The sequence below is a fragment of the Dasypus novemcinctus genome, chromosome 20 (assembly GCF_030445035.2).
Source record: "Dasypus novemcinctus isolate mDasNov1 chromosome 20, mDasNov1.1.hap2, whole genome shotgun sequence".
In the NCBI taxonomy this organism is placed as follows: domain Eukaryota; kingdom Metazoa; phylum Chordata; class Mammalia; order Cingulata; family Dasypodidae; genus Dasypus; species Dasypus novemcinctus.
This window is the reverse complement of record NC_080692.1, coordinates 31,777,642-31,790,447: the sequence shown is the minus strand read 5'-3', so window position 1 is coordinate 31,790,447 and position 12,806 is coordinate 31,777,642.

The window sequence follows — 12,806 nt, the reverse complement described above, 5'->3', positions numbered from 1 at the left end:
CATAAGCAGCCCATATTGACAAAAGAAGAAATTGATGATCTTAACAAACCAATCACAAGCAGAGAGATAGAATCAGTTATTAAAAATCTCCCAACTAAGAAGAGCCCAGGGCCAGATGGCTTCACAGGTGAATTCTACAAAACATTCCGGAAAGAACTGACACCAATCCTACTGAAACTATTCCAAAAAATCGAAACAGAAAGAACATTACCCAACTCCTTCTATGATGCCAACATTACCCTAGTACCAAAGCCAAACAAAGACATCACAAGAAAGGAAAATTACAGACCAATTTCTCTAATGAACCTAGACGCAAAAATACTTAACAAAATACTTGCTAATCGTATTCAACAACACATTAAACGAATTATACACCACGACCAAGTGGGATTCATCCCAGGTATGTAAGGATGGTTCAACATAAGAAAATCAATCAACGTAATACACCATATAAACAGATTGAAGGAAAAAAATCACATGATTATATCTATTGATGCAGAAAAAGCATTTGACAAAATACAGCACCCTTTCTTGATAAAAACACTCCAAAAGATTGGAATAAAAGAAAATTTTTTGAACATGATAAAGAGTATATATGAAAAACCTAAAGCCAATATTGTGTACAATGGAGAAATCCTAGACTCCTTCCCTCTAAACTCAGGAACAAGACAAGGATGCCCACTGTCTCCACTCCTATTTAACATTGTCTTAGAAGTACTTGCTCGAGCACTGAGGCAAGAGCCAGAAATAAAAGGCATTCAAATTGGAAAGGAAGAAGTCAAAATGTCATTATTTGCAGATGACATGATCCTATAAATAGAAAACCCTGAGAGATCTACAACAAAGATTCTAGAACTCATAAATGAGTTTAGTAAAGTTGCATGTTATAAGATCAATGCGCAAAAATCAGTAGCATTTCTGTACACCAATAATGAGCAAGATCAGGAGGAAATCAAGAAACAAATACCATTCACAATAGTAAATAAAAAAATCAAATACTTAGGAATAAATTTAACTAAAGAAGTAAAGAACTTATACACCGAGAACTATACAAGATTGTTCAAGGAAATCAAAGAAGACCTAAATAAATGGAAGACTATTCCTTGTTCATGGATAGGAAGACTGAACATTATTAAGATGTCTATCCTACCAAAACTGATATACACATTCAATGCAATCCCAATAAAAATCAACACAGCCTTCTTTAAGGAACTAGAAAAACTAACTATGAAATTTATTTGGAAAGGAAAGAGACCCCAAATAGCCAAAGACATACTGAAAAAGAAAAATGAAATTGGAGGAATCACACTACCTGACTTCAAAACATACTACAAAGCTACGGTGGTGAAAACAGCATGGTATTGGCATAAGGAGAGACACATAGACCAATGGAATCGAATTGAAAGCTCTGATATAGAACCTCACATATATAGCCACATAATATTCGATAAAGCCACCAAACCCTCTCAACTGGGAGAGAGTGGCCTATTCAACAAATGGTGTCTGGAGAACTGGATAGCCATATGTAGAAGAATGAAAGAGGATTACCATCTCACACCTTATACAAAGATCAACTCAAGATGGATCAAAGACCTAAATATAAGAGCCAAGACCATAAAAACCTTAGAAAGCAGTGTAGGGAAACATCTACAGGACCTTGTAATAGGTAATGGATTTATGTATATCTCACCAAAAGCACGAGCAGCAAAAGAACTAATAGATAAATGGGACTTCCTCAAAATTAAAGCATTTTGCACCTCAAAGGAGTTTGTCAAGAAAGTAAAAAGGGAGCCCACACAGTGGGAGAAAATATTTGGCAATCATATATCTGATAAGAAACTTATAACTTGCATATATAAAGAACTCCTATATCTTGAAAATAAAAAGATAAACAACCCATTTAAAAAATGGGAAAAAGACTTAAACAGACACTTCTCCAAAGAAGAAATACAAATGGCAAAAAAGCACATGAAAAAATGTTCCAAATCTCTAGCTATCAGGGAAATGCAAATCAAAACCACAATGAGATACCATCTTACACCCATAAGATTGGCAGTTATGAAAAAAACAGAAGAATACAAGTGCTGGAGAGGATGTGAAGAAAGGGGAACACTCATCCACTGCTGGTGGGAATGCAGAAGGATCCAACCATTCTGGAGGACAGTATGGCGGTTTCTCAAAAAACTAGCCATAGATTTGCCATATGACCCAGCAATACCACTGCTGGGTATATACCCAGCAGAACTGAAAACAAGGATGCAAACCGATATATGTACACCAAGGTTCATAGCAGCATTGTTCACTATCGCCAAAAGTTGGAATCAACCCAAATGCCCATCAACAGATGAGTGGATCAATAAAATGTGGTATATACACACAATGGAATACTACTCGGCTGTAAGAACAAACACACTACAAACACATGTGATAACATGGATGAATCTTGAGAACCTTATGTTGAGTGAAGCAACCCAGACATTAAAGGACAAATACTACATGATCTCAATGATTTGAAATAACCAAGCTGCCCTAGATAGCAAGAGACTGAACGATAGGCTTACAGGAAATAGGAGGGTGGAGGAAGGATGTGAGCCGATGTCTGCAGGGGTGGAATTTAAGACGAGATGGTGGTAAGTATGAACACAAAGAAGAGATAAAAGGGAGGCAGGGGTTGCCTTTGGTTGGGGCTTTGCGGGTTTGAGGGAGGCTGGGGATGGGCGGATGGGTAGCATTGCCCAAAAGTGGGGGGAGGGAGGGGTAGCATACGAACACAGGAGAGGGTCAGGTGTTGGTGGAGAGTAAAATGCCGAGAAAATCATATCAAAATATAATAAAGAGGGTTACCTGCTTAGAACGCTCGGAGGGGAGGGTCTGATGCAGGACGGGCTCCTGGGCAATGTCTAAATGCTCATTCTGCCAGAGTGGGTGACACAATGGGGTAGAAACCCAAGTAGTGAGAGTGGGGGTGGACCCACATCCTGGAGAGGACTAATGCCATCAAATAGAGGGAACTGTATCCCTCAAAAGAAAGGGTGGCTCCCAGGGCATTGGGGCAGTTGAGCAAGTTAGACTCTGAACACTATTCCATCTATAGCTGGAAGTGGTTCCTTGGGAAATGGAGGCTGGCTGTCGCTGTGGGCACCAAGGTGGAAGGGAAAATGGACGTTAAATGTGTGTAACCAAGGTAAATGGGGGGTAAGAGAGGAGTTTCGTGAGAGTACACAAGGATGGATATAAAACATGTAATATTACACCATAACATATAGGAGATGACAGACTGATAATGTAAACCATAATGTAAAACATAGGATAACTAAGAATGTAAAAAACTGTGTATCCTAAAGTATGCACCACAATGTAAGCACAAATGTCACCTTGTTTGAAAGCTATTGTCTCAGACTCTGTACATTACGTTAAGTAAATATGATGTGAATAGGGTGTAAGAGTATCGCTGTGGAAGGGAAAGGTTTTGTGGTGGATGTATGGGAGTGCTGTATACTATATATATGCATTGCTGTGGTCTAGGGCTCCTGTGAAGAGAAGCTCAATAATTGGGGGGGGGGGGATAGGATGTAGAATTTTTTCCAAGTCAACACGTATTTTTTATATAACCTTTAAACCCATCGCTATATGCCATTTCCTAGTAAGGGACCCTGACATTATATTGGGCTTCAAATTTCAGGGAGTTCTGGATCACAGAGTGGTTCAACAAAGGCAATGGAGGAATACTGGTATGGGATACCATTGACAGGGGATATATGGCTGACAGGGAGCTGTACAGAACATATGCCCAGGGTGCATGGCAATGTTTGGATATACTTATAGTGGCAACAATTAAAAACCACAGCAGGGGGGGTACTGGGTTCCTGGCCAGTGGTGCTCTGTCATGGTCCCTAGGGGAGCAGCGACAGTCTCCCAGGTGCAGTGGTGGGGACCAGGAGGGAGTGAGGGTTCAACAGTGAGCCCATGATGCTAATGACTATGCTTGTGAGCTGATAAGCCTAAAATAAGAACAAGGCCTAGAGCAGCATTGTGCCTGGGAATTTCCTCCTGTCAGCCTTCATGTTACTCAAATGTGGCCAGTCTCGAAGCCAAACTCAGCATGTAAATGCAATGCCTTCCCCCCAGCGTGGGACATGGCACCCGGGGATGAGCCTCCCTGGCACCGAGGGACCACTATCAACTACCAACTGATGATGCAACTGGAAAATGACCTCATACGGAAGGTTCAACGCGGATCAGCGGAATATCCCTGTCTACATAAAATAACATGACTTTAAAATGCTGTTTGACCTAATGTAAGGGGGAAATGGAAAGGAGAAATGAGTTTATATGGCTACGAGTCTCTAAAAAAGAGTCTGGAGGCTGTCAGAAGGATTGCCCTTATGCACAACTGAGCAGAGGCTGAGAGACAGATAAAGCAGATACAACCCCCAGATATCGGTTCCTTCGAGGGCTAAAGAGACCCATGGGAGTTATGGTCATGGCCGATGGGGTTAACTACCAGGTCAGATGGCCCCTCTTTGGAACTGGTGTTTATGTGTGATGAATCTGGACTCAGATAGGATCTCTCTTCATAAGACTTTCATGCTAATGTGCTGGAGGTGCAGTTAGTGTTGGGGTTTAAGATATATTTAGGGGATTTGAATCTCTGGACTGACAATGTGATAGCCAGGTCCTGAGCCTCAACAGACTCCAGCACCTACAATCTGACTTATTGGGCTCACCACACTCAGCTAAGATGGAGTTGAAGAAGGACAACCACCACACCATGGAGCCTAGAGTGATTACAACTGAAAGTGGGAGGATTGCATCCAGCATCCATGTGGAATCTGAGCCTCCTCTTGACATAGAGGTGCAATGGACACAACCAATCCAATGTCCACATAGAAAAGGTGGCATTGGATTGAGAAAAGTGGACATGATGGCTGATGGGTATGGGGAAAGGCAGGAAGAGATGAGAGGTGGAGGCGTCTTTGGGACTTGGAGCTGCCCTGGATGGTGCTTCAGGGGCAATCACCGGACATTGTAAATCCTCACAGGGCCCACTGGATGGAATGGGGGAGAGTGTGGGCCATGGTGTGGACCGTTGACCATGGGGTGTGGGTGTGCCCAGAGATGTACTTGCCAAATGCAATGGATGTGTCATGATGATGGGAGGGAGTGTTGCTGGGGCGGGGGAGAGGTGGGGTGGGGGTGGTAGGGTTCAATGGGACCTCATATATATATATTTTTAATGTAATATTATTACAATGTCAATTAAAAAAGAAAAAGATGTTTAAGAGCAAATCCAGATGACTTTGGCTAGCCCTGAAAATGTGTATGAATTGTCAGAACTTTTCAACCCCTTAGAGCTCTCATCTATGTCCTCTACTGCTTCACTTGCCGCTGGCTGTTTGATTTCCCCTAACCCAGGATCCCAAGCCATATATATCTTTTGGGTAACTTATGACTTAACTTATTAAGATAAACTGCTTGGAAATTTGGAGAAAGGCAGCACAAGGAGAGGCGGTTCTTTCTAAGTCATTACAGTTAGAAAGGGGTGGAAGAAAAAATATGTTCTGGATAAAGGCCAGGTTCCTAACTTTGAATATACATCATTACAAGGAACCTAATATTTACCAAACTGAGATGGTAGCAGTTATCCTGCTAAGAGGTGTATCCCCTATTAGACAAGGGATGGGAGCAAACACTGATACAATTTAAATGTTAATACACTTAATTGATACTTTATTTCAAACTTTTATGAAAGGTCAGTGGTTTAGTTTCCTTGTGTATCCAGCAAATACCATGAAATGATTTGGTTTGAGTGATGGGAATTTATTGGTTTATAGTTTTATTGGTTTATAGTCCAAATCTGGACATCATCAAGGTGATGCTTTCTACCCAAGGACTGGCTAACAGCGATCCTTGGCTCCTCTGCCACATGGCAAGGCACATGGTGGCATCTTTTGCTCTCTCCCTTCTCTTCTGGGTTTCAGTTCTTGCTTCTGTGGCTTTCTCTTTCTCTGTATTCATTATGCTTATAAACGACTCCAGTAATTTAAATCCCATCCTGAATCAGGGGGATCACCTTAACTGAAGTAGCCTTATGAAAAGATCCTACCTAAAATGGATACATGCTCAACAAGGGATTCAATTTAAGAATGTGATGGTACAACTTCAAACCGTCACAATCAGTTTTGCAAGTTGTTTTCAATATTTAATGTTTATAAATAGTAATAGTAAATAAATGACCATGAAACTTTAAAGTTATAACTAATTCATAGATTTCTAAACAGTCCTATTGTTGGCTTTCTCAAGAAAACAGAATGCCTTTGTAAAATATTTGATTTGTTGTAATAGATAATATACAAACATTAATAGAATAATAAATTAAATTAAATTATAAAATAAGCGTTCTGGAGACCATTATCACACAGGAATTATTAAGACATGCATTCTCAAATAGTTCATTAAGTATTATAATCCAACAAAGCAACCTTGTTTTCTAAAACAGTTATTTTACTCAGTTTGGGTACTGTTTTGCTGTCTTCACTTTTTCTGACCTCCTGTTCTCTTACAGGCCAACACATAAAATCCAATTATTTCCACAGATTTAATTCTTTCACATTTTCACTGTTTTTATCCCTGTAGATTCTCTGTTCCTACTTTGGAGACTCATTGCTGAGATTCTGGCCAACATTTTGAAATGAATCATCATTGTGGTTATCACAGAGTCATAATAATTCTTGTTAAAAAAATCACTGAGACAATGTAAGGAATCTGTGCCAGATGAATACGTATCTGAAAGGCTCTGTTTTAACTTGTCAAAGATCTGCCAATGCAAAGTACCAGAAATGTTTTGGCTTTTACGCAGTGGATTTATTTGGGGTAAAAGCTTACACCTCCAATGATGTGAAACATCCCAATCAGGGCTCCAGGCGAGGTGCTTTCTCACCAGTGTCACCTACTGTGGATTCTGGCATTGCAGCCATGTGGTGAAGTAATATGGCTGCTGAGCTCTGCTGAGGTCTCAGCCTTGCCTTCTGGGCTCACCGTCTCCTCTTGAGCTGCTCCGTGGTCCCAGGCACTATCAGCCTCTGCAGGGATTCCATTTTCCTAGAATCTTCTCTCTCACACACTGCAGAATCAAATATGCTGGTTCCATTTCCTCTGTGTGTCTCTCTGTATGTTTGCATTTATATCAGATCCAGCAAGGGGGTGGAGACTTAACCTGATGTACACTAATGAAAAGCCCTCAGTCAAAGTCATAAAGTAATCTAATCAAAGACCCCTCAACTAAATTCAGTGCAATCAAAGGAACAGGCTAGTTTATAAACACAGTATTTTACTTTTTGGGATTCATGAAATAACTTCAAACTGCCATAGACCCTCTGTCTTAATATTATTTCAGATAATTCTCTTTTTTCATATACGAGCATTCTGTAATTGTGGTGTGAGTTGGTTCATGTTGCATCATGGGAAACTAGGTTCAGGCACAGCAGACATCTTCAGCAAGTGACCACATAATTACTGACACAGTACAAAGGGTACAAAGGGTAAGGGAAGAGATCGCATCACGGCTGGTCAGGGTTGGTGGAGGACAGTTCTGCACACTCACTTTACATCAGATGGAAGTGACAAATCTGGGCTGCCAACTGTGGTCTATTTGTAAGATCCCTGGAGAGGGAACCCTGCCTCTCAGAGTTCCTGCCTCGTTAGCATCCGGAGCTGCTTGATCCTGGATCCAGTTTTAAAGTACAGTTGTGTCTTTTCATTAAAACTAACATCTCCCCAAGTCTATGGAATGAAAACAGACTGAAACGTCTGCACACAAATAGAATAGGCAGTGGGGGAGGCAAGGGCTGGAAGATGACCCCTGGGCACGTGGCAGTGAGTTCAACTGAAAGGGAAGAAATGAGTCTAAAAGATTTTCTCAGTTTGCAGTTATACATTCTCTGTGTCTTTAGATGTGACAAGAGAATATTAGGAAAAGTACCGAATAAAGAATGAGTGATGTCTTTTCACAATAAGTCACTGTTTAGGTGATCAATGATTAGAAGTAAACATTATTTTTAAAAACACTATGCCCTCCATTCTTCGAGTAACTTAAATCTGAATGTTCTATTATGTGGTACACTACTATGTATTTCTAGTTTTTAAGATTAAGTACTGCTGTTACTTTTTCTGGAAATTTTTAAGGACATGTTTATTTAAGATACATTTTAAATGTTACATAGTACAAGTAGTGGAGTAAGGGTTACACTGTTTTCATTTATGTATGTGTATGTGCACACATGTATTCGCAAATAAGTTCTTTATTCTCATGAATGAATACCAAGAAATTTCTATATTAAAATGCAATTTTTTTTCAAATATTAATTCATATTCTTTCTCTAGCACTTCCTTGTGTGTTTTGCTCACATATGTGGCTTACCTACAGCAGCAGTTGTTATTTAGTTTCTAAGTATAGAAAAACCTGGAATGAGAGCCTGAGGGACTGTTATCTAAAAAATCAGGATCATTCCAGGCACATTTGAAAGGCAGCAACAATACTGAGTTTTATCTCTTTTATTTTGAAATATAAATGCATAAGTAGAAACTCATTAAATAACTTTCCACAGCTGAACACAGCACTAGAGACATAACTTCTTTACCATCTACGAAAAGTCAAAGAATATATCTTGAAAAATCACACATATACATTTTTAAATAAAAATTCCCTTCATCTAAAATTTGCAACCACTATCTACTCTTTAATGATGACAATATCCTTGCTTTTTTCCTCTAGTGTTTCTAAGTACATGCACATCTCTAAACAATGTAATGTAATTTGCTCTTTTGTTAGATTGTAAGTGAAGTTAATCATATATGCTATTTAATGTCTTGCTTTTTAACTCAATGTTATGCTTTTAAAATTGCATTCTTATTTCTCCATATTTAGGGTTTGACAATTTCATTGCACTGTATATTCCATTGTATTACTGTCCATACTCACAATTCTTTCCCTGCAATTCTGAAAGTTTTGTTGCTGTTTTTTTTTTCAGTTGTTGTTGTGGTACACTAACTTTTAAATAGATGTTTATAGATAATAGATATTCATTTGGTATATGAATACAATTTATATTCATGCACTAAATTTTTGACCAAGAGTTCTTATTTATAGAAGTCTCTTATTTATAGACGTTTATCTTTGGATCAATTTGATTTTACTTCACACACAATTGATAATCTAAAAATAAGTACACTTGTATTTTTTTTACTTTAAAAATCTAGGAGAAGTAGATGTGGATCAAGTGATTGAGCTCCTGCCTACCACATGGGAGGTCTAGTTTTGGTTCCTGATTTCTTCTAAAGAAGAGAAGCAGGACAGTGGGCTGATGCAACAAGATGAATCAATAAGAGACACATGGAGAAAAACATAATGAGAAACACAGCAAGCAGTGAGCAGTGGTGGGTCACATGGCTAGGTTCCTCCCTCCCACAAGGGAAGTCCCAGGTTTGATTCCCATTACCTCCTAAAAAAAAGATGACTGGCACACAATAAACAGACACAGCAAATGCAAGAAACGAGGTGTTAGGAAGGAGTAAATAAATAAAACAAACCTTTTAAAAAACTGTATATATTTTATTTCTTTATTCCTATACTATACTTGCTAGATCCTTCCTTCAGAGATTGAAGAGAAGAGGTATTATTGCCATGTATCTGATCTTTGAAATAAAGCTATAAGTATGAAGCTCCTTTTTTTATGTGTATAAATTCTCTTTCAGATAAAGGAAGTTCTCTCTTGCTTGTAACAACTTTAATATTTAGAGCAGTTTTAGGTGTACAGAAAACTTATAGGGATAGTGCAGAATTCCTGTATACCCGCCTTCCCTCAACCCCAATGTTTCTCTATTATTAACATACTCTTTTGGTATGATGCATTTGTTACAATTGATGAGCCAATGTTAATAAAAGATTAACTAAAACTCATAGGGTATTGTATTAGTCAGCCAAAGGGTGCTGATACAAAGTACCAGAAATTTGTTGACTTTTATAAAGGGTATTTATTTGGGGTAAGAGCTTATAGTCACAAAGCCATAAAGCCTTGTCACCTCCCTCACCAAAGTCTGTTGTCACATGTTGGAGCAAGATGGCTGCCAGTCTCTGCCAGGGTTCAGCCTTCCTGTTACTCCTAAGTCTCTGTAGTCCCAGCTCCTTTTATTCTCAGCGATAGGTAGGAGAAGGCTTGTCTCTCTCCCTGGGCTCCCTTCTTTAGGGACTTTCTCAGGTGTTCAGGGCACAGGTCTCTGCAGCTGCAAACTATCAGGCAAAGTGCTTGGCTCTCTCCCCAGGGCTCCGGTGCCCAAAACTAAACCCTCTGTGTTTTCCTTCTCCATGCGTTTACATCTCTGTCTTTGATTAAGCATCTCTTTATATAGCCACAGGTGTAGGCTGGCTATAGGCAGGGACTTCAATTGAGTTGTCCTAATGACATAGTCAAATAAAAACCCTAATCTTGAATTAATAATAAAAAGTATAACCTCTGGGCCTAATACAATCTAATATGTCCAGAGGAATAGACCAGTTTAAAAACACAATCCAATATCTATTATTGGAATTCATAAACAATATCAAACTATACAGGTATATTAGGTTTCAATCTGTGTTTTACAATTCTATAGGCTTTGGCAAATGGGTAATGTCATGTATCCACCATTCCACTATCACACAAAATTATTCTTTATTAAAATGCCCCATTCTCTACCTATTCATTCCTCATCCCCATTTCCTGAACTTCCAGCAAGTGCTGATATTTTTCTATAGATTTACCTTTTCAAGATTGTCATAAGGTCGGAAGGGTATAGTTTGTAGCTTCTTCAGACTGGCTATCGTCCCTGGAAATATGATTTAAGTTTCTTTTGTGTCTTTTTATGGCTTAATAGTGCATTTCTTTTTATCAATGAATGATATCCCATTGTACGCATTTACCACAGTTTATCCATTCACCTGTTGGAATATATCTTGGTTGCTCTAATTTATGGCATTTATAAAAATGTTGCTTTAAATATTTGTGTATAGGTCACAGGCATGTATTGGTGTCATTATATATTTGTATATATATGCACAAAAATTAATATATTTAGGCACAGAAAGAATATTATCAATTCAGTTTATGAGAATTTAATGAATAAAAGTACACATATAGCTAGCCAGCATTAAAAATTGTTATTGAGGGCACAAAAATAAGTAGAGAATCCAGGAACGAAACTATGGATTTATGTGCCTTATTTCTTAGAAATAACAAAGCTTAAGGTTTGGCGTTGAATCAGTCCCCAATCTTCTAACAGTGGCAGGGAAGTGAATTTCCTTAGGAATGCTAGATGACAAACTAACATTTCTCCCTTTATTGGTTCAAGATGAGAAATGATTAAAATAATTCTATTTGGTACAAGTAGATACTTAAGATTTTAAATTTTATTTATTCCTATGCTCTTGTGTTATTTCATCTTGTGGGTTAAAAGTTTCCTTTTTATGCCTCCCCTACTTTGTTTAGAAGAGATTTTTTTAAAAAAGAGTTTTTCATTTCCCTACATAGTTTGACGTGAATTTTGTCATTTTCACCTAAAGATTCCTATTAAAATACTATTACTTATTGTTGAAATTGAATAAATAAGCAACATAATGAGTATGTATTTGGCATTTCAATTTTTAGCAATGTGACATATTCTGATATTGTAGTGTTTTTCCTTACAAGACCATTAATTTTTATCAAGGAATATCTGAAGATTAAATAATTCATTTTAAAAGAATACAATTGAACACAGAATTTTAGGAACTAGAGCCGAGAAATCAAGGTGATAAGTTCTAGAGTTAGGGTCTTGTGTCAGTTTTAATAATGTAGAAAACGTAGTAATTCCTCAGAATAATTAGTGACAAAAATCTTTATCTATTGAAAATGGTGATATTCTTTTTGATTATTTGACATAATAATAGAAAGGTTGTAGGAGAGAAATATAAAAAAGAAGTATAGCATGTCAAGATTCAGCAAACAACCCTAAATGTTGGGCTTAGACATCTAAGATAGTGTTAACATGGACTAAATTTGCAGAATCTTTGATTGAGAAGGAAAGTAACCTGCATGGTTTTTTAAAAGCAATTTTACTTTTATATGTCCTTCTGTTAAAATTGCAATTTTTCAAAATGTCCGTAATGCTTTAATAACTACATCAAGATGAACAAATCAAATAGTACTACTGTTTTCAAATGGAACTCTCCCACCAAAACCCATCGAAGGTGAAACAATTTTCTCAAGAGTCCCTTGAAAGGGACTGTCACACCTTTCAAGCTATTTTTAATAGGAGTTTGAAGTCTTGTATGTTCTGTAGGTGTGCAGGGTGATAAGCTGGCTTAAAATAACCCAATTATGAGAATTTCCTCTTCATCCCTTAGGTGACACTTTCATGAACCACCTGCTTTTTACCCTCTGACTTCACTCTGAGTCAACACAGGACAGTCAGTGAAGAGGACAGATATGGTTTGCTCTGGCCCTGGATTGATCCTTTAAACATCTCCTTTCTTACCCAACTATGCCAGCCTCTTTAGGAGAGTCAGCCAAGGATGCATGACTTTCTGGCTGATGGAGGTATGTATGTCCACTGCCCCCCTGTCTGCCTGCTGCCCCACCTCATTGAGTGGGAGATGCTAAATGCTGTGCCTGCTGCAGCTACAGGATTCATATATAAGAAAAACAAAGTGGAACATTGGAGTCTTTCTTTGAATAATTCAGGATAAAAAGCATGCCTCAGATATGAAATATTTAGATCACGTCATAAATTAT